The sequence below is a fragment of the Triticum aestivum genome, chromosome 6A (assembly GCF_018294505.1).
Source record: "Triticum aestivum cultivar Chinese Spring chromosome 6A, IWGSC CS RefSeq v2.1, whole genome shotgun sequence".
Classification (NCBI taxonomy): domain Eukaryota; kingdom Viridiplantae; phylum Streptophyta; class Magnoliopsida; order Poales; family Poaceae; genus Triticum; species Triticum aestivum.
The window spans coordinates 264009679-264032159 of NC_057809.1; the positions used below are offsets into that span (position 1 = coordinate 264009679).

The 22481-nt window shown below is 50.4% G+C and overlaps 1 pseudogene; it reads left to right on the forward strand.

Annotated features, from left to right (window-relative positions):
• The first annotated feature begins 5844 nt into the window (after positions 1-5844).
• The window catches only part of LOC123129589 (uncharacterized), a 49860-nt pseudogene continuing 33223 nt past the window's right edge, over positions 5845-22481 (forward strand).

Genomic DNA, 22481 nt, shown 5'->3' on the forward strand with positions numbered 1-22481 from the left:
ATAAGATGCACGGTTTGTGAGTTGTTAAATGCATGATGCTAGGGGGTTTTCTGCAAAACTGTAAACTGTGGAAAATAGCTAAATTCGTAGAGAGAGAGAAAAAGGACATGGGCCGAATCTGAGATCTGACCCAACTACGGGAAAAAGAGAAAGAAAAGGAGGGCGCACTGGGGTGGCCTCATCATGGGCCTCAGCCCGATTGGAGGGGAGGCTGCAGGAAGGGCGCGCTGGGCCTTGCCAGGAGCGGGCCGGCTGCTGCACTGCGGTGCGGTCGACCTGGTTAATGCACGGGCGACGCGCTAGCGTGGCTCGAGATATGGGCGTTTCGAAGCGAAGTAGGCAGCAGTGGTTCGAGCAGAGAAACAGGGCTCCAACGACGCGGAGGCTTGTCGCGGGGTGACGGGCTCCAGGGTGTTGGGGACGGGCAAAGGATGGAGAAGCAGGAGGGAGACGGGCCGGAGAGGAACTTGACTGTGGCGGGAGTTGGGCGCAGGCATGTGGGGACGGTGTTGGTGCGGGAACAACAGGCGGCTATGGAGGAAGGTGGTGGCTTCACGCGATGGAGGGGAGCAGCTGAGCCTGGGCGCAACCAACGCACGCAGGCTCTGCGCGGTCGTGGCTCGAGGCAGGGTGTCGACCTCCTGCTCATGGCAGAAGTAGAGGAGGAGGTGGGAAAGGACAGATCCGAGGCTCTCTAGCGCGGACCACGGCGGCGCGTCGATCGGAACAAGCAGGCTGCAGCGCCATTCGTCCTCCTTAGGTCAAGGCCGAGGCGAAATGTGGCCTGGCGGTGTGGACCAGCGGGGCGAGGCAGAGGGATTTGGCGCACTGGTCGTCGCTGAACATGATGATGAAGCCGAGCCCGGCATGGAGCAAGGAACTTGGCGCGGCGGCTTGTCCTTGCAGAGGTCAAGGCGGTTGGCCACCAGGGAGAGTAGAGGTGTCTGCGCGCGGCAGCGCGGTGAAGCACAGGTGGCTGTATCCAGACGAGAGGGTGGTGGGGAGGCGGTTCCCGGCCTGATCTGGACGGCGGGGCGAGCAGCGACAACGATGAGCATCTGCTGCGAGGCTCCATGGCGCTCCTGTCTGCTACTACCATGACGGGGAGAGAGGAGGGTTAGAGAGAGAAGAAGAAGGGAGAAAGAGAAGGGATAGTGGGGCAATGCGACCTGGGTCCAGCAGGGTTGTCACGGGCGCCAGCTGGCTCCGGCGAGGCCGTTGGCGAGTGGTGGCGCTCGAGGTCGAGGTGAGGAGGCGGTTGCCTCTACAAGAGGATGCGGGCGGCGAGGCTAGGGCGTTGAGAGCCTCCTGGGCTGTCGGATCAGAATTCTGGCGGTCCAGAACAAGTGGGAGGTGGTTGCGGTGGTTGGTGGAGTAGATCCGGGGGCGGTAGGGGATCGGGCAGGCGCGGATTTCGAGGGGAGTGCAGTGGGGTGGCGGCGCATCTCGGGATTGGGTGGAAGGATGGTACAGGATCCCTAGGTTTTAGGGTTTGGTCTAAAATTAGACTAGGGGTGGACTATATATATGGAAAAGAGAGGAGTTGGATAATCTGATCGAAATTCAACGGACGAGAATAAAGAGGTAGGAAAGTTCAAATGAGAAATAGAAGATATTTTAGGGATGTTTGGAGATGATCCGGACCCATCGGTAACGACTGCCCGGGTCGGGTTCGGGTAAGTTTCGGACGCACACGCGAGGGGTCACTATTGCAGGATGGTCCAAACGTGACACTATGATCAGAGACCCTTCGACAAAACTGTGTGCGATGCCATAATCGCAAATGAGGGCGTAAAAAACTGTCAAAGAGGTGCAAAACGTTTGTGATGACGGATGCATCAAACACGATTAACATTTTAGTTGCGTCTACGATGCAGGGCATATGGATCAGTTCAATTAACTATTTGGGATGAGGAGGAACAAAAGAAATAGGCAGCCAGATGAAGGTGTGTACGATATATAGAATACGATTCACTAGGATGAACCGTATGTGATTAGGCAACACAATGGAAACGGTTCAACTGAACAAGATTTGTGTGATACGCAGCAAACAGGTCTGTAATCAGAAATGTGTGAGAACACCAATTATAACATAGACGATTGCTGCTAATAAGCCATGTGATTTTCTTTGTCTATAGTAGAATAACATGTATATATATAACTGAAATAAACATCCAATTACATAAGTGACTATACAGATCATTCGCACACACCTCAATAAACAATTGCGTGCATTCTAAAGTAGGAGAAACAATCGTCTAGTCATCTACTTCTTGTGTCGCTCCCGCCACTGCTAGGTGGCTCGATCCCTCGTCTGGGTCAGGAAGAAGACAGTTCCTCATGTCAATGATCCGCCCAAGGTTGCCAGAATCATGATTTTGAATCGGATCGGAGCTTTGATGGTTGGATCGCAAATCATAGGATCTTCACTATCAGGATCGTAAAGTCATAGATTCTAAGAACTAAAATCATAGAATCATAGGGGTTAGTTTGGACCGTAAAGTCGTAGAATCGTATAACAGAATCACGATTCTGACAACCTTAGATCCGCCTGTACATCTTGTAGCTTGTGTACACGTCCATGGTCGCGTACTTGACATGTTGTTCATCTAGTCCCTTATGCCACACACTGTGTCAGGCGTTCCTGTCCTTATTGCTCTCATTCTTCATCTTCATGTAGTAGGGGTCAATGATGGCTGAGGCGAGGTCAACCAGGGAGTTTAGTTTGTTTTATCGCTGCCCTAGACCTTGTAGTGGCTTTGGATGTTGACAAGATTCAGGCATTTCAAGCACGAAACCTTGAGAGCTTTTAGATCATTGGTGGTGTCGACTGCAGCGAAACTATAGTCGGAGCTGTTGGTAAACCTGGAGAAATGCTTGAAGGCGTTGTGTCTAGGTGGTAGTGGTAGACAAGGTCGTCATGTCGCACGCACAACTGGGCGACGACAACCTTCTGATTGTGCCCCACACGACCCATGGTGTAGTCGAGGTCGAAGCCGAGACCACGTGGTACTTGTCCTTGGCATGGAACTACTCCATAGTTTGGATGGAGTGCTCAACCAAGACCGGATCGTTCGTGTACACCACCGAGAGAGCCTTCCCCCTCACATGGATGTCCACGACATGTTGCATGGTGAACTTCCCACCGTTGTCATGGTCGGCCGCTGGGCGCGCCATTGGAGCCAGGGGAGCGCCATTGGAACCGCTGGATATCCTCTCTGTATGTGTCCTCGTGGGTGTGCTTATTGTGTCGTGTAAGACGAGAGATGAATGTAAATGGCCGCAGGAATAAAAGGGGGCCGGGCAGCATGGATTCTTGGCGCATCCGCATGGCAGTTTTTGTAGCGGATAACTGCATCATCGCGGCGCGCCCGGCACACCCGCATGCACACGAACGTGCATGATTGTGCGCCGGCCCCAAACACTGGCAGCGCGTGTGGAGGGACGAGGGCAGAGCACCCAGAGGGACGCGGGAGTAGAGCGCGCGCGGCGGGAAGCGAGCAGAGTGCCCCGCGGCTGCCTGAACCGCAAGCAACCACACGCACAGAGCAGTTGAACAGGCAGGAAATGGTCGCCTACAAGCCGACCGACAGTTGCGTCGCTGCATAGAGAGTGGCTGCGTGCTACCACCTCCATCTAATCTATAGTCCCCTTTATATTCTATGCCATAATTTGCCCTCGAATTTAACCAACAAAATGTTAATGCATGTTATAAAAATTATATAATTGGAAACTATGCTCAAATACGAATCCAACTATATAATCTTTGGTGACATGCATTCGTATTTTATTAATTAAATCATACTTATAAACAAGGATGGGGGTATGGTAGGTAATTAAATCACAAACGTTCTTTTATTAACCGTATGTGTACGCGGCCTTTCTTCCTCATCTCGCATGTCTTGTCACCCCACTGGCGCAGACGGCTTACAGCGCAAGCTTGCGCCGCGCGCGGGGGTGTTCCTTTGGCCAAACAGTGGCGCCAATGAATTGTCGGTGAGCCTGTTCCTGCGCAACCTTGCAGGTTCCCACGCAAGCTTCCTGCCTGACTCGGTGAAATCCCCCAAAATCCCAATCCTTACCGGCCTGCTATAAAAACCCTCATGGCCGGCGAGTCCTGCATCGCATTTTCCGCTCCCTTCCTGTAGCTTATCTCGTCTGCTTCTCCCACAATCACCAATGGCACCGGTACGTCGTTGTCGCTCAGCCACTCCGCCGTCATCAGAGGACAGCTCCATGTAGGACGCTACACCGTGGCGGCGACGCAGTCCCCAGCATAGTGTAGTGCGCGTGGCATCCATGTTGGGTGTGCGCGGAACACCCACCACAGCTCTTCCGCCGGTGCCCGTCAGCAGCTGTTCCCGGCCACTGTTGCCGCCACACCACCACCGAAATCCAGGGCCATCACCTGCTCCGCCACCGCGGCCCGAAGGCGGGAGGTGGCCTTCGTGGCTGCCACTCTACTGCCGGCCACCATAGGCATCGCCCGCTCTGCTACCGTGGCCCAAAGGCGGGAGGTGGTGGTCGTGGTGGCCGCCCCGTCGTCGGCCGCCGTGGCCACCAGCCCACCGTCGACCGCCAGGGTCATCACCCACTCTGCCACCGCCGCCCGAAGGTGGGAGGTAGAGGTGGATGCATGCACATGTGTCAGGGACCTTCCGCGCTACACCATGTTCCTACGGGAGGAGGAGGAGCATCTCGTCGAGCATGCAAAGAGACTTACCACCGCCGTGGCCGCGGCACACGCTGCCTCAGAGGCGAGGAATCAGGAGATCTACGAGGAGAACCACCACTTCGAGAGGGATCGTCTGGAGCGGCAGAGGACGTTCGAGGTGAGTGTCGGTGTCAAAACCGGCGGATCTCGGGTAGGGGGTCCCGAACTGTGCGTCTAGGCAGGGGACACAATGTTTTACCAAAGTTCGGGCCCTCTTGATGGAGGTAAAACCCTACGTCCTGCTTGATTAATATTGATGATATGGGTAGTACAAGAGTAGATCTATCATGAGATCAAGGAGGCTAAACCCTAGAAGCTAGCCTATGGTATGATTGTTGTCCATCCTATGGACTAAAACCCTCCGGTTTATATAGACACCGAAGAGGGCTAGGGTTACCCAGAGTCGGTTACAATGGTAGGAGATCTACATATCTGTATCGCCAAGCTTGCTTTCCACGCCAAGGAAAGTCCCTTTCGGACACGGGACGAAGTCTTCAATGTTGTATCTTCATAGTCCAGGAGTCCGGCCGAAGGTATAGTCCGGTTATCCGGACACCCCCTAATCCAGGACTCCCTCAATAGCCCCTGAACCAGGCTTCAATGACGACGAGTCCGGCACGCAGATTGTCTTCGGCATTGCAAGGCGGGTTCCTCCTCCAAGTACTTCGTAGAAGATTTTGAACACAAAGGTAGAGTGCGGCTCTGCAAAATAAGCTTCCACATACTGCCATAGAGAGAATAATATTTACACAAATCTAATCTACTGACGTATTCCATAGCATGACATCACGCCACGGCCAAGTCTTTATTCGAATCGTTTTACTATTCCACCTCAGCGCGTTTAGCGAAGCGGTTTCCTTGGCACGTCTTGTCAAAGCAGAGATCGTGTCCCCTTATTCCGGGATTCTCATCAATACGGGCGTGGGTAACCCAACTGCGCCATTGATTATGGCGCTTGGGAGATAAGCGAGTTTTACCAGGCTGGTGGGGACGCATAGTCGCGTCGGCCCATATAAGGGGATAAGGATCCACCTTTTCATCCACGCCTTCTTCCTCCTTTGCCTATCTGTTTCCGCGCACTCGAGCTCCAGCGCCCATTTCCGCACACCCCACCTCAACCTTCTCCAGCCATGTCCGAAGCGGGAGGCAAGTGGATGGTCTCCTCCGTTACGGAGGGACACATCGAAAAACTGAGGAAGGCCGGATACTTGTCTAACGACATTGCGCACTAGTTTCCCGAAGAGGGGCAGCTCATCCCCACCCCTAGGCCCCATGAGAGGGTGGTGTTCCTCCCCCATTTCCTCCGCGGACTGGGCTTCCCTCTCCACCCATTTGTCCGGGGGCTCATGTTCTACTATGGCCTGTATTTCCACGATCTGGCCCCGAACTTTGTCCTCAACATCTCGGCGTTTATCGTCGTGTGCGAGGCTTTCTTCCACATCCGCCCCCATTTCGGCCTATGGCTCAAGACATTCAATGTCAAGCCGAAGGTGGTGCGCGGCACCCAGGCGGAGTGCGGAGGCGCCATGATGGGCAAGATGCCCAACGTCCTATGGCTCGAGGTCTCCTTCGTGGAGTCCCTAAAGGGGTGGAAGTCGGGGTGGTTTTACATCACCGAGCCACGCGACCCTGAATGGGTCGCAGCCCCCGAGTTCCGATCCGGACCCCCTACGCGGCTCGCCTCCTGGAATGAGACGGGCCTGTCGTGGGGTAAAAAAGGAGAGCTGACCGGACTCCAAACATGCTTCCAAACCCTGGTGGGCAAGAAGCTCAAACTTGTCAAAGTAGTCCAGGTTATGCTCATCCGCCGGATCCTCTCGTGTCAACAACGGGCTTTCAACCTGTGGGAGTTCGACCCGGCGTGGCACCGAAATCTTAGCAGGCTCTTCGACACGACGTACGAAGATGCCTGGAAGGTGCTTTTCGAGGGCACCGAGGCCCCTGCATCCGCTACCGAGGATCGCGGATTCAGCATGCAATGTCACGCTCGTGCGGTAAGCTGTTTTTACCTTTTACAGGGTATTAGTTTTCCATAGTTTGCCTCCATGCGGGATCTAAGCTCCCTTACCTTTGACAGGATTGGCAGGAGACGTCTGGACAGATCAACTGTCTGGCTCCTTTGCCCGAAGGCCCAGCAGACGCTCGCTTGGCGAAGCTGCTGGTTCCGGCACTCTATGTGGTGCCGGAGAAGAAGGCCAAGAAGAAGGCCACGGGGACTCAAAAGAGTGCTCGGCGCTAGGAGGTGTCGGATTCGTCATCCGACAACTCCAAGGCGCACTCCTCCCATGAAGACGAGGAGGAGGAAGAAGAGACCTCTCCCCCTCCAGCGGGGGGATGGAAGAAAAGGAAGGCCGCCCCAACTGGGGAGGCCGAAGGGTCCAAGAAGGGGAAGACCCCTCCTCCGGACTACTCCACCAATGTCGACGACGGCGAAGAGGAGTGGCCGCACAGGGCCAAGCCCCTGGCGAGATCGTAAGTATCCGGATACCAGAGTGATTCATAGTATTCCCCCATTGCACAACTTTTCCTTATGTCGAACATGTCTATGCAGTCCGCCCAAGGCCGGGCTTGACGAGTCGTCGAGTGGCTCCCTGGATTCGTCGGATGTGAATTTGCTTCCGGCGGCTACCTCCCCCCACCCTACGGACGACGCCGAGGCAGCGTCCCAACAGGTTCCAAGCCAGGAGGAGGTGGTCCCGGAGGCGCCGCAAGGCGACCTCCCGGACTACAGGCGTGAAGGGGATAGAACCCCCAAGGGCTCCAAGTCTGGCTTTGTGCCGGACACCGCGCCAGAACCTTCAACGGTTCCGGACTCCGGTAGGCAGCCTCCTTCCAAGAGGAGCAAGCCTACCGAGCCGGTGACCTCCGTCCAACCGGAGGCACCGGACAATTTGCTGGAGGTGCTTAACAGCGCCTCCATCGACGAGGAGCACCACACTATTATGAGTGCGGTGATCCAGAAGGTTCAGTCCACCAAGAGCGGACTGACTGAAGCCTGTGCCAGCCTTCTAACAGGCTTCGAGGTAAGTAAAGAATATGTAAAAATATTACCGCATAGATAGTAGCCCCTGATGCTCTGTTCGGTGTTCGGAAAGTAAAGCCGAATAGAGGATCTAATAACATTCGCAGGAGTCTAACATAATCAAGTCAATATGCGTATGCAAGCTTTGCTGCTGGCCTCCGCCGCACTAACTGCGGAGGTGGATACGCTGAAGCAAAACCTCATGCGGTCCGAGAACGAGCTCGGCCATGCCAAGAGGCAACTCGAGGAGAAGGAAGGTAAGTAATACCTTGCGCAGGTATATAGAGAAGTTGTGGTTGCAAAAAATGACAGGATCAACGTGCTATTATAGGGGCCACGACCGAGGTGGCAACCCTTAAGAAAGCGCTGTCCGAGGCCGAAAATAGAACGGTCGCGGAGCGCACAGAGAGAGGGAAGCAGGAGGCGCGGGTGGAGGAGGTGCAGAAAGAGTTCCAGGTGCTCGTGAAAAAACACGAGAGTATGGAGCTTGACTCGAGGACGCAAGCGTTCGAGCTTGCGGAAGCTCTTGAAAGCGCGAAGTCTGCCAAGGCCGAAGCCTAGAAAGCCCTCCAAGAAATTGGAGATATGAAGAAGATAGCAGCGGGTAAGGCATTCATTATGCAAAGCAAGCACGTGAAAGTGAATTACTTGTTACTTACCCGAGTCGGGAGCTCTCCAGGAGCATTCACAGATTTGCCCCGTAGTGCGTCTGATGCCACTGCCTACTACCGACCCGAGGAGGGGAGCTCGACGGAGAAGGTGTTCTGGTCTCAGTATGCTGAGGCCGGACACCTGGTGCCTTTGAGCGACCAGCTGAAGCAAATGGTCGAGCTCCACAAGGTGGCCGAACAGGCCATAAAGGGCCTCATAGTTCGGCTTTGGCCCGGAGAAGCTCTGCTTGGGAGCTACTTCGGGCTGGTGAGGCGGCTGGTGGATGCCTGTCCACGGCTTGAAGTAATCAAGCGCTCTGTCTACATCGAAGGTGCCCGTAGGGCGCTTGCCCGTGCTAAAGTGCACTGGGGCAAGATGGATGCGGAGAAGCTGGTGAAGGATGGGCCGCCACCGGGCAAGGAGCATCGCGTCCCGGAAGCGTATTATGAGGGCGTCCTGAAGGGTGCCCGCCTTATAGCGGATGAATGCTCCAAAAATGTAATATCTGAGTAAACTTGCTTTTGTGATCCTGTACGCTGAAAACTTGTTCATATGACCTGAGCAACGCTGTTGAATTTAAAATATTACCTTCTGTGTGGCCGTTTATCGAATTTGAGAGATGGCGAGTCGTCGGCTTCTGCCCCCATGCCGCGAGTGCTGGGGTGTTCGGGATAAACATGAGATCTCTTTTTCCCATTCTTGGGTCCTTTGAGGGAGGTGCTCAACACAACGAACAAGGCAATCAGACTATAATGCTTGAACACTCTCACTTAGCCATAGAATTCTATAATTTTAAATTTCAGCGAAGCCCCTAGTGTTTGGAAGACCGAGTTCGGGACGCAATCCACGCCTAGGCTGGACAAAGCCGACTCCTCGCTCTAAGCGGCATAAGTCTTTAGGGACTCTAAAACCACTCGAACAACGACCATCTCTCGCCTCATCATGACAATCAGTTTTAGCTTTCTCTACTAAGGTGCTTAGCCCACCTCAACTGGGGCACAATTGCAGTAGTTCTCCTAGTGCTACCTTAGCCGATATAACGGAACGTAAGGTACCAAAACATAGGAGCCGGGCAAACCCAACTATTGACCCAAGACATGATTCGGAGCTGATGGATATAATGCTATAAGTTCGGGGTGCCGCACTTGTAAAAGTGTTCGGACTTCTCAAACCGTATTGTGGGGTACTTAAGCCCCTAGCGTATTTGGCCGTACCAAAGTGTACGGGTGCAACATGTCATTAATGAACATATATTCGTAAGAAATAGTAATGCAATAATAGACGGAAGCTATGCATTGTTTATTTAAAAAGGCTGCAATCAAACAGAGCGATACAAATAGTGCAATAAGCAAAAGATGGGACTATTTAACATGTCCCTTCCAGGGGCGAGCTGCGGAATGTTATGTGAAACAGGTATACTGCTTGTTATAGAGACCACCTTAGAGTTCCGTAGTGCGGCGTAGCTTTCTGCTTCCCTGGTTGTATCGTTTGTGCGGCCATTGTACTGCCGGATAGGCCTTCCGAAGAATGGAGTCCTGAAAATAAGAGAAAATTAAGAAATCGGCAGCCCCTAGTGTGGTTTAAGACGTGTGTCGGGCATGCCGTGATGGTGCCCCTCCCCTTGTGCCCATGGCATTTCCAGAGCATAGTTATGTACGCGCAACACTGGTTTCGCAAGTTCGCGAGGGCTGGGGTTGGGGCCGCATTGCTACGCTTGCTCGGATCATGCCAGGCGGTCTGGTTGTAGGTTACTCTGGGCACACTTGACGGTGTCCAGATGTTTAATGGCCGGACTGGAGAATTGCCTTGAGAGGCTGCTTTGTACTTCCGCTACGATAGCCGCCGTATGCTCCTTCATTCGGAGAGAGCGTTCGATGTTTCCATTGACCGTGATTACTCCTCGAGGGCCTGGCATCTTGAGCTTGAGGTATGCGTAGTGCAGCACCGCATTGAACTTGGCAAATGCGGTTCGCCCGAGCAGTGCGTGATAGCCACTGCGGAACGGGACTATGTCGAAGATTAACTCCTTGCTTCGGAAATTATCCGGAGATCCGAAGACCACTTCAAGTGTAATTGAGCCTGTATCGTTAGCCTCTACACCTAGTATGACGCCTTTAAAGGTCGTTTTAGTGAGTTTAATCATCGAGGGATCGATGTCCATTTTCCACACTGTATCCTGGTAAAGCAGGTTCAGGCTGCTGCCGCCGTCCATAAGGACTCTAGTGAGGTGAAATCCGTCAATAATTGTGTCTAGAACCAATGCGGCGAATCTGCCATGACGGGTGCTAGTGGGGTGGTCCCTTCGATCAAAAGTGATCGTGTAGGAAGACCATGGGTTGAACTTTGGGGCGACTGGCTCCATCGCGTATACGTCCCTTAGCGCACTCTTCCGCTCCCTCTTGGGGATGTGGGTTGCGTATATCATGTTCGCCGTCTGCACTTGTGGGGGAAAACCTTTATGTCCACTATTGTTCGGCAGCCGGGCCTCCTCCTCGTCATCGCTATGCAGCCCCTTGTCTCTGCTTTCGGCATTTAACTTGCCTGCCTGCTTGAACACCCAACAATCCCTGTTGGTGTGATTGGCTGGTTTTTCGGGGGTGCCATGTATCTGGCATGAGCGGTCGAGTATTCGGTCCAAACTGGACAGGCCCGGAGTATTTCTTTTGAATGGCTTTTTCCGCTGACCGGGTTTAGGGCCTCTGAATCCGGCATTAACTGCCGTATCCTCAGCATTGTCGCCGTTAATGCGGCGCTTTTGCTTGTTACGACGCGACCTGCCACTGCCGTCCTTGGTATCCGAATTACCAGGGCTCTTGGTCATGTTATTGCTGCGAGCTAGCCAGCTGTCTTCTCCCGCGCAAAAGCGGGTCATAAGTGTCGTGAGGGCTGCCATAGATTTCGGCTTTTCCTGTCCTAGGTGTCGTGCAAGCCACTCGTCGCGGATGTTATGCTTGAAGGTTGCTAGGGCCTCTGCGTCCGGACAGTCGATGATTTGATTTTTCTTGGTTAGGAACCGTGTCCAGAATTGTATGGCCGATTCCTCTGGCTGCTGAATTATGTGGCTAAGGTCATCGACGTCTGGTGGTCGCACATAAGTGCCCTGGAAATTGTTGAGGAATGCGGCTTCTAGGTCCTCCCAACAACCAATTGATTCTGCTGGCAAGATGTTAAGCCAATGCCAAGCTGGTCCTTTAAGCTTGAGTGGGAGGTATTTGATGATGTGTAGGTCATCACCGCGGGCCATGCGGATACGAAGGAGACAGTCCTTGATCCATACCGCAGGATCTGTTGGGCCATCATATGATTCGATGTTCACGGGTTTGAAACCCTCAGGGATTTGATGATCCATTACTTCATCTGTGAAGCATAGTGGGTGTGCGGTGCCTCTGTATTGGGCAATATCACGACGCAGCTCAAACGAGCTTTGTCTACTGTGTTCGGCCCGGACGGATTGACTGTATCCGGAGTGACGATTACCGTCTCGTGCCGTGGAGCGCCCACGCGATCCGTAGATCGATCTTGTTTGCCTTGCCTTGTCCTCCAATATATCTCGCAGGTTTGGCGCATTTTCCCGTGCCTTGGTATTTTTTGAACATCGCAGGGGTGGGGCTTGAGTGGAGGGCCGAGAGGCTTCTCTGTCGCGGCCACGGGGTGGCCGATCAGCTGCATCATGCGCTGGTGATGTAGGTTTAGGTGCTTCCTCCTCTAATCGGGGTAGCAGCCTGCGCTTTGGGTAGCTCTTGCAGGGGCGTTCGAGTTCATACTCTTCGGCCGCAAGGACCTCAGTCCATCTATTGGCTAGCAAATCTTGATCAGCTCTAAGTTGTTGCTGTTTTTTCTTGAGGCTGCTCGCCGTGACCATAAGCTTGCATTTGAAATGCTCTTGTTCGACGGGATTCTCCGACACGACAAATTCGTCGTCGTCGAGGCTTGCCTCGTCTTCGGAGGGAGGCATATAATTATCGTCCTCGACCTCTCTACCTGCCGCTCTCTCATGAGGGCTGGCTTCTCCATCCTCCCGTGCTGAATCTTGCTGGAGGTGGTTGTCTTCGGCACTGTCCGGGGTGTTATTATCTCCCGTGCCGGAATCACCATTTTTGCTTTGGCGGGATTTAGAGCGGCGCCGCTGACGCCGGCGCTTAGGCTGCTTCTTGGAGGGGTCATCCTCTGCTGTTCCATCGCCATTGACTTCTTTTGGGGTGTCCACCATGTATATATCATACGACAAGGTGGCTTTCCAGTGCCCTATAGGCGCTGGTTCTTGATTGTCTCCTGCATCGGCGTCCGTACCGTCGATGTCTTCGGAGTCGAAGTAAAGCATGTCGGTTAAATCATCGATAGTGGCTACGAAGTGGATGGTGGATGGGCTTTGAATTTCTTCATCATCCGCATCCCAACCTTGCAGACCATAGTCCGGCCAGGGCTCCCCTGATGTTCGGCTCGATCGCCATAGAGATTGCAGCCCCCGAGGCGGTGTCCAACCACCCATCCTCGATTGGCGCAGTTGGCTCCGAATTAAGGGTCGAAGCTGATGCGGGTGCGGCCTCCAGGGCGCTGTTCGGCGGCAGAGCTAGATCATGCCCATCGTGACAGTGCGGCGCTGTGTAGTTTAAACTTCCAAATCTAACATGACGGCCAGGGGCGTAGCTTTCGATCTGCTCCAGATGGCCAAGCGAATTGGCCCGCAGTGCAAAGCTGCCAAGTATGAAGATCTGTCCGGGGAGAAAAGTCTCACCCTGGATCGCATCATCATTGATTATCGGAGCAGCCATCGGGCCTAAAAGTGATGACACAGAGGAACTCCCAATGAAAGCACCAATGTCGGTGTCAAAACCGGCAGATCTCGGGTAGGGGGTCGCGAACTGTGCGTCTAGGCGGATAGTAATAGGAGGCAGGGGACACAATGTTTTACCCAGGTTCGGGCCCTCTTGATGGAGGTAAAACCCTACGTCCTGCTTGATTAATATTGATGATATGGGTAGTACAAGAGTAGATCTACCACGAGATCAAGGAAGCTAAACCCTAAGAGCTAGCCTATGGTATGATCGTTGTCCGTCCTATGGACTAAAACCCTCCGGTTTATATAGACACCGGAGAGGGCTAGGGTTTACCCAGAGTCGGTTATAATGGTAGGAGATCTACATATCCTTATCGCCAAGCTTGCCTTCCATGCCAAGGAAAGTCCCTTTCGGACACGGGACGAAGTCTTCAATCTTGTATCTTCATAGTCCAGGAGTCCGGCTGAAGGTATAGTCCGGTTATTCGGACACCCCCTAATCTAGGACTCCCTCAGTGAGCGTCGGCGAAGCTGCAACAGCGGCAGGCACCGTATTGTGGTTGCCCAGCTCGTCGGTAGGCTCGTCCTCCTCCGCCTCTTACTAAGCACGCTCAGCAGAGGAGAGGCAGCCGAAAGTAGTACAAAGCCCATCCGCAGTAGTAGTAGTATTTAGAGGCCATATTGTTCAGTTCATCTGACTATAGATGTGGTGGAACTGTACAACATACTTAAAATTAGCTAGTATATATAGTTGAACTAGCTATTTCAGTACGTGGTTGGCAACAATTGGGAAAAAGTTTGGTCGGTTCAGCTGTCGAGTTGAACTGTTTGTTTAAATTAAGAACAATTGCTTAATCTATGAATGAAATTTATGCTTAATTACCAAATTTTAGTTGCAAAAATTAGATACTGCTAGTGATTTTTAGCATCATATTTTCACAAATCACAGTGTTACAAGGTTGACAAATGGCAATGTTGCTAGGTAAACAAATATCATCTTTCTAGTTTGACAAATTGTAACATACCCAATATGATAGATGCAAATCGCACCAAATTGTTTGTAAGTGGTTGCACACGGGTCATCCAAAAGAACCGTTTGCGTTGAAGAGATGCACAAATCCTGCTCTCACTTTGCATCCTGTCGTCCCGGGGTCAACGGGCATGGGGCGGGAGGACAGCAGCTGGCGGCGCTAGGAAGTAGCATTCGACGGCGGCGTCCCATGCCGTTGAGGGGGGCGCACGCACGGAGAGGAAGGCGGGAATCCATGAAAGTCAAAGGGCTCGCTTCCTAATGAGCTTGCGCATGGTACATCTCGCACGCTTCTCGGTGAGCCTGCGCATTGGAGGACAGTTTGCACTCCTCTCGGTGAGCCTGCGCACCGGACTGCGCTCGCATGCCTCCCGTATAGTCAAGGTCAAGCAGTTGTCCGGACAGCACATCCTACAACCATTAAAACCAAGACACATGGTGTCACGTGAATGGTTAACAGAACGCACACGGTTTGTATTATACAAACGTTTGAGATATTAAAGTGGGAGCTATTTTTTCAAAATGCCTTTATTGGCGGTCATTATTCAAGTGAGCTTTCTCTCAAAATGGACACGAAAAATTCCACATCATGTCGGGTGCCATTCCATGATAGCATGCCAAATTTCACGAATTTCAGACGAGTTTTGGATTTACTAGAATTTAAAAACCAGGCATCTCAATTTTTTCCGGCAATCAAAGGTGCCCTGGTGTTTGAAATTCATTCCAATTTCTTGCATGGGACCTAAGCATGCACCCAAGGACACATATTTGATTTTTCAACCAATTTATATGCACTGGAGCATGTGCATGTAGTTCAAATTTGAATTATGCACATAAATGCGTTGAAAACTCAGTTAATGCATAAAAATGTCCAAGCGAACCCCGAAAAATCACAAAAATTGAAACAACACTCCTGTTGTTCTATGTTGACATGAGAAAAATTTTGGAAGCAATAAGAGGCAATGGATATCGTTTCGTCCCCAAAGGTGGGACGTTCCCTACCCAAACCATCATGCTTGTTGTGAGAAGCTCTGGTTTGTGAGAAGCATATACCCAAACCTGCCCCAAACGGGACTAAAGTTTTACCACGGCATGTTGATGCCGCTCCATGATAGCATGCCAAGTTTCATGAATTTCAGAAGAGTTTTGGATTTACTAGAATTTAAAAACCAGGCATATCAATGTTTTGCCGTCAATCAACAGTGCCCTAGTGTTTGAAATTGTTGGAGTTGTGTCGAATATAGTATACAAGGTAGGTTACAGTTGGACTTGTAGTTGTATTGTGTTTAGATAGGATATGGAGTCGTGTCCTAATAGGACACTTGTATCCTAGGCCTCTCATATATAGCGGGGGTAGACACACGATGTAACCTATGCCAACATAATAGCACAGGCACGCAAGAGGGAGCCGGCAGCATGTGTCGGCGCCCGGGTGGACGGTGTGCGGTATTGTGACGGTGTCACGGGGAGGAGCGCCCGTAGTCAAGCCCCGGGGATGTAGCCATATCGGTGAACCTCGTTAACAAATCTCGGTGTCATGCCTTGTGTGATTGCTTGATCCTCGGTAGATCGACGGAGCACCTCGGATTTATTCTAACAAGTGGTATCATGAGCTAGGTTGTTCGGAGGTTGTGGATCGTCGATCTAGAGGAAATATCGAGTTTGAGATTGCAACCGAGTGCGGTGTGGTTCTCGACGAGATTGGAAAAGAGCGATCTAGACCTCGGAGATATTGATACGAATCAGATTCAACGACATATGGCAGCAGGACTGTCTATTGACGCAGAGCCTAGAAGCGGCCTGGTAGGTGCACGTTGGCGCAGCAATTGTGAAGCCCAACTGAGCATCCGCGCAACAAAGGCCCAGGCGTGGGCACGCTTGGTAGACAAGGACGCAAGTTTGCCTGTGCTAGCTTCTGGTGCACAGACAAAGGGTGATGCGCGGAAGCGTTGCTGTGTAGATTCGATGGAGACACCAGAGGCAAGGTACATGCTTGAGATTTGTTTGGTAAAAAGAAGAGTCTACGCTACAAGAAGAAGCTACTAGCAAAAGAAGATAGAAAAGCAGTGCAGAATGAATCCAATGGGGCAACTATGCATGGAAGACTTTTTTGTGTCAAAGTTTGTTGAGATAGCTTGGTCCGTGTGTGGCATGGATGGTGACGTGCGTATAAGGCTCATGGAGTCTGGAGCATGTCATGCAGTCGAGTAAGTTCGGCTAGGTTGGACTGGACAGTCTGACGGATCGACGCAAGTCGGTTGGTACAAAAGACGGTGGTGGGATCGGCACGACGACATAGGAGCGTGATGCTGATGGTGACCAACTTCTGGGCGTGGAAACACGTGGTGTACATGCCCGAGGCTTGTGCGGCTTCGACAAGACTATGGCGCGGGATTGATTCAAGGTGGTGTATACACGGATCTTGAAGTCGATGAGGCGCAGGGGTGGATTGATCATCTACCATGGAGTCATGTTGAAGGTGGAGCTGGATTGAGGGGCTACGGCATAAGTCGACAGAGAGTCGAAGCCTATTCAGCAGGGGAAAAAAGCGAGTGACATGCAATTCGGACTGGAGCCTAGTGGTCTGATGGAAGCGTGAAACTCGTCATCGGTCGGTGATGATCGGTGGTACTCTGCAATGGGGGTTGAGTGGTGTGGTTTCGCGACCCTTGAGACTCAACTGGGATAGCGGAGGCTCGACGCGGTAATAGCGGCGAGGCATGCGGTATGCATGGGACATGGAGACGGCCCAGGGGTCTGGTGGTCATACATGTGGTGAGACAACTGCGAATTTGACTCAGGATGACTACAAGCAATGGTGAAATTCCTGCAAGTTTCGGACAGGCTATCAAGAAAGGAGCAGTGATGTTGAGTTTAGGTAACTCTTATGTGTGACACCCAATATGTGAGTTGTTCACTTTCACGCAGGTCAGTGATCAGTGTGTGATGGCGTTGGACTGTTGCTATGAAAGTTGGGAGCACAAACTAGAGTAACAAGGAACTTAATTTTGCTGGAGTGTTGACTGTGGTCAAGAAAAGGAGGGACTACAAGTTGTAGGTGGAGTCACATGGAGTCTTTGGACAAGCAGCGGTTCTCATGGGATAAACTCAAGTCCAATGTACATGGAAGTTTGACGCATGGACAAATCCTGGGTGGTGGAGTATATTCGCCAAGGTGGAGTTTGTTGGAGTTGTGTCGAATATAGTGTACAAGGTAGGTTACAGTTCGACTTGTAGTTGTATTGTGTTTAGATAGGATATGGAGTCGTGTCCTAATAGGACACTTGTATCCTAGGCCGCTCATATATAGCGGGGGTAGACACATGATGTAACCTATGCCAACATAATATCACAGGCGCGCAAGGGGGAGCCGGTGGCGTGTGTCGGCGCCCGGGTGGCCGGTGTGCGGTATTGTGACGGTGTCACGGGGAGGAGCGCCCGTAGTCAAGCCCCATGGATGTAGCCATATCGGTGAACCTCGTTAACAAATCTCGGTCTCGTGCATTGTGTGATTGCTTGATCCTCGGTAGATCGACGGAGCGTCTCGGATTTACTCTAACAGAAATTCATTCCCATTTCTTTCATGGGAGCTAAGCATGCACCCAAGGACACATATTTGATTTTTCAACCAATTTATATGCACTGGAGCATGTGCATGTAGTTGAAATTTGAATTATGCACATAAATGCATTGAAAACTCAGTTAATGCATAAAAATGTCCAAATGAACCCTGAAAAATAACAAAAATTACAACACTCCTGTTGTTCTATGTTGACATGATAACATTTTTGGAAGCAACAAGAGGCAATGGATATCGTTTCGTCCCCAAAGATGGGACGTTCCCTACCCAAACCATCATGCTTGTTGTGAGAAGCTCTGGTTTGTGAGAAGCATATAGCTAAACCCGCCCCAAATGGGACAATTTTTTTACCACGGCATGTTGATGCCGCTCCATGATAGCATGCCAAGTTTCATGAATTTCAGACGAGTTTTGGATTTACTAGATTTTAAAAACAAGGCATCTCAATGTTTTACCGGCAATCAACGTTTCCCTAGTTTTTGAAATTCGTTCCCATTTCTTGCATGGGACCTAAGCATGCACCCAACGACACATATTTGATTTCTCAGCCAATTTATATGCACTGGAGCATGTGCATGTAGTTCAAATTTGAATTCTGCAGATAAATGCATTGAAAAATCAGTTAATGCATAAAAATGTCCAAACAAACCCCGAAAAATCAGAAAAAATGACACAACACTCCTGTTATTCTATGTTGACACGACAAAAATTTTGGAAGCAATAAGAGGCAATGGATATCGTTTCATCCCCAAAGGTGGGACGTTCCCTACCAAAACCATCATGCTTGCTGTGAGAAGCTCTGGTTTGTGAGAAGCATATACCCAAACCTGCCCCAAATGGGACAAAAAGTTTACCGCGACATGTTGATGCCGCTCCATAATAGCATGACAAGTTTCCTGAATTTCAGAAGAGTTTTGGATTTGCTCGAATTTAAAAACCAGGCATCTCAATGTTTTTCCGGCAATCAACAGTGCCCTGGTCTTTGAAATTCATTCCCATTTCTTGCATGGGACCTAAGCATGCACCCAAGGACATAGATTTGACTTTTCAACCAATTTATATGCACTCGAGCATGTGCATGTAGTTAAATTTGAATTATGCACATAAATGCATTGAAAACTCAGTTAATGCATAAAAATGTCCAAACAAACCCCGAAAAATCACAAAACTTGACACAACTCTCCTATTGTTCTATGTTGAAACAAGAAAAAATATGGAAGCAATGAGAGGCAATGGATATTGTTTCGTCCCCAAAGGTGGGACGTTCCCTACCCAAACCATCATGCTTGTTGTGAGAAGCTCTGCTTTGTGAGAAGCATATACCCAAACCTGCCCCAAGTGGGACAAAATTTTTACCACAGCATGTTGATGCCGCTCCATGATAGCATGCCAAGTTTCATGAATATTAGACGAGTTTTGGATTTACTAGAATTGAAAAACCAGGTATCTCAATGTTTGCGGCCGAGTGACGGTGGCAGGGTGTTTGACATTCGTTCCCATTTCTTGCATGGGACCTAAGCAGGCAACCAAGGACACAAATTTAAATTATCAACTAATTTATATGCATTAGAGCATGTGCCTATAGTTCAAATTTGAATTATGCACATGAATGCACAGAAAACTCAATTAATGTATAAAAATGTCCAAGGGAACCCCAAAAAATCTCAAAAAATGACACAACACTCCTATTGTGTCAATGCTGACACTAGGAAAAAAATTTGGAATCAAGAAGAGGCAACGGATATCATTTCGTCCAGAAAGGTGAAACGTTCGCTACCGAAACCATCACACTTGTTGTGTGAGAAGCTCTGGTTTAGCAGAAGCTTATTCCCAAACCTGCCCCAAATGGGACAAAAATTTTACCAAGGCATGGTGATGCCGCTCCCTGATAGCATGCCAAGTTTCATGAATTTCAGACAAATTTTGGATTTACTAGAATTACAAAAGCAAGTACGTCAATGTTTGCTGGAGAGCCACGGTGCCGTGGTGTTCGAATTTCATCCGCATTTCTTGCATGGGAGATAAGCATAAACTCATGGACACATATATGATTTTACAACCCATGTTGGTGCACCGGAGCATGTGCATGTAGTTTAATTTTGAATCGTGGACTTGAAATGGCTAGAAAATCAATTTAATGTATAAAATGTTCAAACAAACCCTGAATAATTCTAATTCTTTTACGACAGACATATAGTTGCATGTTCACTCCAGATAAAAGGTCTAGCAATTCAAACACCATCCATTGCCGCTGTGACCCCATTATGTAATTCAAATCAAGATGAAAAATCAAGTAGATCACACACAGTTTATTATCACCAACCGTGTGAGATGCAACACAAAATATCCTGGAGCACCATCGGTGTTTTTGGTAGCCTATGGCTTACGCGAGAAGGTGTGTTGGCTACAGTCCACAGCCGGCGTCTCAAGCACACTAGCTCGCTCCCCAAATATCATTTCACTGTTCAATCAGTGCTAGTGAAAGATGGGAACATGGACTGGCGTCGTGAGGGCAACTTCGGTGGCCCACTGCGGCGAGAGTGCGGCCACAACCGCCATGTGCATGCTAACAAGGTGCATGAGCATGGCCGCAATCTGCGACCGGGCGGCCATGGCAGCCCCAACGGCCACTGTTGCTTCTCATGTGGCAAAAACAACATTTGGCTCGGGGATAACAACTGGGGAGAGCGGCACCGTAGCTCTCCATTCCGCAGCGGCAGCCTCAGTCCTGATGGAGGCCGCCCACGACCATGTCGAGGCCGCCCACGCCCAGTTCTTGGCGGTCACCGCACAAATCTAACAAAGCTTCTCCGACAACGGTCGGCAACCCACGGCTGAAGCGCTGGCAATCGCCGAGAGCGTTCGAGCAGCCAGCCGGTCCTCTGTCGCATACCTTGCGACGACGGAGCCCGTCCAATCCCAGATCGCGTCCGCCCATGCCCAGCTTGTGGCGGCCTTTTCCAAAGAGATGGATGACGAGATGCTTGCCGAGTATAGTGTGATGGATCCCATGGAGCCCCTTCCCCAGGAGACTGTCGGGCAGGAGCTGGACATGGAGGCGGCGACGGAGATCGAGGAGCACCAGCCGTAGTAGTACTCTTTGTTTTGTTTAATTAAGAGCGCCGGTCTTTAATTTGTTAGAGTAATGTTTAGGTCAACTAGCTCTGTTTAATTGCTGAACTTGCTCGATTAAGAAGTTAGTCTCCTTTGTGTACCCAAGTTATGCAATGACGTGGATGACCACTATAACCAGGTAAATTCGAACCAAAATTTTTGACATTCAAACTCATCACACACAGGTTAAGCTATCTGAATTGTTTGTGATGTTCACATATCATATACAGTTCTAAATAAGGGATCGTGTCTGATGACACATTGCGCACCAGTTTTTTGGCTGAAGCGATTCCAAATTTTCTGCTTCCGCGGAAATATCTACCTCCCCCCCCACCCCCCTTACCAAAAGCCACATTTCCCATGCTTCTGCCTTCCTTTCCAAGTTGAAACCTTCACTCCATGCTTGCAGCGTCGGCGCCTCCTCACCGGAGACCCTCCTTCACGCTGCTCGACCTCGCCTATCCAAGCAGGTAATCCACACCGACCCCCATCCTCCTCTTCCTTCCACATCCCACATGCCCCGACCGCCAGCACGAGCGCGGCACCTTCCACCCAAATCACCGACCCTCCACCAAATAAGCACGGCCCTAAGCCATGGTGCATGCAATATAGCCAGGATTTCAAGGAGCATTTGGCAGCGGAGAAGCAAATCACGGCCGCACGCGCGGATGAGGTCACGATTGCTGCCATTCGTGCCGACCCCAAGATGTTGGTGGAGCACCTTGACATTTGCTAGCTACGCCGATTACGCATGAACGGTTTACCCATTGCGTGTGCTGCTCCTGCATTTCCTTCACAAATTCTAGTGAATTGTGCTATCTAATTTTACCATGCAATATGTTGCTCTAGTGTATATGTTCTATATGTCATGCAGTGTGGTGCTCACTTATTAATTGTTTTGTTAATTAGTTGTCATTTCAGTTAACAGTTTGGTTCAATTCTGCAAATGTGATGTTCAATTCTTCAGGCTGCAATTTTGTATTGTCTTCCATGTGAGAAATAAATCGAATTTATCTTTACAAAATACATGAGAAACGAAAACAATTGCTATATTTCCAAGTTGTTAAGCATGCTTGGTTTGGTTATACATTGTGCAATGTGGTGCTCAGTTAACGTTTGGTTCATTTGTGTTCTGGTGTTTAGTTAATTATTTGGTTCAATTCTGCAATGCGATGTTCAATAGTTGTGGGTGCATTCTCTTATTGTATACCAGGTGATGAATAAATTGAATTTGGCTGTAGTAGATACTTAACCTGATGACTAACTACCTTATATGTGTTGCAGGGAAACAATGGGAAGCACTGAGGTTTACAATCGAGGTTAGCATGTGCATGGTCCGTTGTCTAATAGCACATTATTGTGCAATTGCAGGAACCATTCTAATATTTTGCTTTTTAACAATTTGGTCTAGCACATGTAGGTCCTGCTGTCAGAGGTTTTGACCCACTATTCGACCCTTTTTGCATATGGGGAAATGAGTTGTCCATGAATATCAATCAAATCAAGAAACTCAGAAAGATTGTTAGGATAAAGAAATTAGCGACAAAAAACAACAAGATCTTTGTCTCCACAATGAAGAAGACATCAGTTCAC